The sequence below is a fragment of the Cetorhinus maximus genome, chromosome 6 (assembly GCF_964194155.1).
Source record: "Cetorhinus maximus chromosome 6, sCetMax3.hap1.1, whole genome shotgun sequence".
Lineage (NCBI taxonomy): Eukaryota > Metazoa > Chordata > Chondrichthyes > Lamniformes > Cetorhinidae > Cetorhinus > Cetorhinus maximus.
The window spans coordinates 24,858,755-24,862,621 of NC_135884.1; positions in this window are offsets into that span (position 1 = coordinate 24,858,755).

The following is a 3,867-nucleotide window of genomic DNA, read 5'->3' on the forward strand; positions in this document are numbered from 1 at the left end:
TTCAGATATAAAGCCTTTAAGTTTGCCCTATTGTCAATTTTCCCTACTCTTATATGATTCTTTGGTGCAATATGGCATTCACACACTGTCCCTTCCTTTCACTTTTTGGTAACAATCAGCCTTGTCACTAACCTGCACTCTTACCCTCTCCTTAAACTTTGATTTTTTATATTTCCATGCAACCGAACCCTCCCCCCGCCCTATCTACAACCCTAGTTATGCGATTCGCCAGGACACTGGTCCCAGCATGATTCAAGTGGAGCCCATCCGAACGGAATAGCTCCCTCTTTCCTCAGTACTGATGCTAATGTCCCATGAATTCAAACCCATTTCTCGCACACTAATCTTTGCGCCACGCACTTACCTCTTTAATCTAACTGACCCTGTGCCAATTAACTAGTGGCTCAGGTAGTAATCCGGAGATTATTACCATTTTGGTTCTGCTTTTTAATTTAGCCTCTAGCTGCTCGTATTCCTTCAGCAGAGCCTCTTTCCTCGTTCTACCTATATCATTGGTACCTACGTGGACCACAAATGGATCTTTCCCCTCCCAATCCAAGCTCCTCTGCAGCCCAGATGAGATATCCTTAACCCTGGCACTAGGTAGGCAACACAGCCTTCGGGGCCCTTGATCCTGGCTATAGAGAACTGTATCTATTCCCCTAACTATACTATCCCCGATTACAACTACATTTCTCTTTTCTCCCCCCACTTGAATGGCTCCCTGTACCACAGTGCTATGGTCAGTTTACTCATCCTCCCTACAGTCCCCACTCTCGTCCACACAGAGAGCAAGAATCTCGAACCTGTTGGATAAGGGCAAGGGCTGAGGCTCCTGCAGTGCTACTTCTGGATCCTTCTACCTGCCTCACTCATAGTCACACCCTCCTGTCCCTGACCACTGGCTGAATTTAAGGTAGTTAATCTAAGGTGTGCAACTGTCTCCTGAAACACATTGTCCAGGTAACTCTCCCCCTCCCTGATGTGTCACAGTGTCCGAAGCTCAGACTCTAGCTCATCAACTCTGAGCAGGAATTCCTCAAGCAACCAACATTTGCTACCGATGTAGTCACTAGGAACCACAATGCGGTCTACCAGCTCCATCATGAAAGGGTTGTGGAAGAGATGAAAGGAAAGGAGGAGCATCTCTATTTTATTTAATTAGTTTTTCAATTTGTTTTTAAATTTCTTACTGGTCTTTAATTTATCAATCTGTAAAATATTTCTCCTATTTACCTTTAATCTGAAAGCAAGTTAGAATAGAGATCCAAAATACACTTTTTTAAAAATCAACTGGAACTCACTCTCTCTGCTTAGTTGATGCTGAAGTGTTAGGCCTCGATCCTAGGCCCCAGTAGTCACCTTTAATCTAAAATCAACTTAGAATAGGTAGTTCAAACTAGCAGTTACTTACCAACCAATTAACTTACCATTTTCCTGTGATGTCACTCTGTGTTTTTTCACTCGGCGACAGTGACTGCAGAGGGCACTCTTCCTAGACTGCTTCCCGGCAATGGTGACTGCAGAGGGCACTCTTCCCAGACTGCTTCACAGCGATGGTGACTGCAGAGGACACTCTTCCCAGACTGCTTCACGGCGACGGTGACTGCAGAGGGCAATCTTCCCAGACTGCTTCACGGCGACGGTGACTGCAGAGGGCACTCTTCCCAGACTGCTTCCCGGCGACGGTGACTGCAGAGGGCACTCTTTCCAGACAGTGTCCTGTCCAGACAAGCAGGCTAACTTCCAGCCTTCAATAGTTCCATGTATATTGGCAAAAGAGAAAAGCAGTCATCTGACCTCCCAACTCAATTCTCTTTCAAAGCAGAGCATCTTGTTTTCAAAGTAAGATGTCCATTTTCCATAAATCTATGAGTATAATTGTGTGTGTGTGACACTTCTATGTGTTTTTCCAGCCAGCCTATTTGAGATCAAATGCAACATGCAGTTGTTATGATATGGCAGGTGGTAATTGCTGAGCTGACCAAATTCCAAAGGGAAACTTGGCCAAGCTATCACAACAATTTGCAATTTGTATTTTATTATGAGACAGTATGTGCATTGAAGTCAGAAGTAAAGAGTCCGCTACCAATTTTGGAAATTCTAAAGATTAAATTAGAACATTTATTGACAAAAGAAAAAGCTTAAACACACAAGATTACAGTTACAGAAGTAAATTTACTCTTACAACATTTCTCAAACGATTTCAACTTAGCTAGACTCCCAACTAAACGCCCTTTTCCAGGCAACAGTCTAAATAGATTCTTAATCTGTAAAACATCCAGTAATATTACTGCAAGGCACCCACTGTTGCTATAAGGGAGGTATTTCACAGCTTCTCTCTCCCTCTCACTCGACAATGGAACTCCAAGGCTTTTAACAAAACCTTGCTTTCTGGAACAAACAAGCACTTCTCTGGGGTGGCTAGAGGCTGCTTTTCACAGATCTGTCTTTGCACAGCCCACCTTTCAAGATCTCACATGGCCACTCACCTATACAGCTTCCAGTCTTTCCTTAAATATATTTTCTCCCTTTTGATCTTTAAAACGCACTGTTATAATCTTTTTTTCAGAAGTTACTTTTCCCAAAATATAAAAATATTTTATGTTGTCATTATGCCCTGCACTTTCAGGAAAAGTTAACTTAATAACTTTGCCTTATTGATTTATAATTTTGCCGGTTGTAAAATTTCCTGTAGTACGTTTTTTGAAATTCAAACAGCTAACAAGTCACTCCTCACTTATCTCCTAGTGCAAATTTCCATTCATACCGTATCTACTGGGACCTCATCCCAACTTGCCCATCTCCATTTCAAAATGCCCGCTTTTACACCGAATCCCTTTGATGATTCAAACCTTGCAATCTGACTGTCTTCAGTTTAACTAAATTAGTCTCACACACACACAACCATGCACACACAGCCTCCACAAGCCTGCGTCGGTATCCCACAGTAATATTAAGAAAAACTATATTCTCTTTACAAGTGTAAGAAATGCAATGTGTTGTGTAAGATTTAGGGATCAGTTGATTTTATTGCAAGAAAAGTTAACTGCACTTGAATGAAAGTTTGGCATACCACAAAGGAGTCCACAGAAAAGATTCATGAGAATGGTTCCAGGGATGAGGAACTCCAGTCAAATGGATAGATTGGAGAAGCTGGGACTGTTGTCCTTGGACAAGTGAAGTTTGAGAGGAGATTTTATGTCCCAAATCTTGAGGGGTCTGGTCAGAGTATATTTTTTCAATGGTAAAGGATCGAGAACCAGAAGACACCGATGGCAAAAGAAGCAATGGCAAAATGAGGAAAAACTTTTTTATGCATAGGTGTGGTTAAGGTCTGGGATGCACTGGCTGGGAGTGTGTTGCAGCAGATTCATGGCTTTCAAAAGTGAATTGGATCATTACCTGAAGGGGAAAAATTTCAAAGTTCTGGGGAAAAGGTGGGGGGGATGGCACTAGGTTAATTGGTCCTGGAGAGTGTTGGCACCGACTCAACAGGCCGAATGGCCTCCTTTTTGTGCGGTGCCAATCTATGGTTCTTCAAAGAGCCAATCCAACCCTATTTACAGATCATGGATAAGGCAAATGGGTTGCAGTTTTCAAAGAAGAGCAACTGAGTGCAAAATACAATCATCAAAACATTCGTAAATTAATTTCTAAAACAAAGGTCATGCATGTTAAAATAATGAGTCATAGGAAACTCATCAGAAGCATAAGACACAACCTAAATGACTGATTTCGCAAGCCAACAGAACGGTGCCAAGACCTTCCTGTTGTGGAAATTCAGAGGGAACGAAGAAACGGTAAGAAAGGGTTCAGCGGTGAGATTTCAGAGTTGCACTGGTGGCCGGCACTCTGCGCATGTCT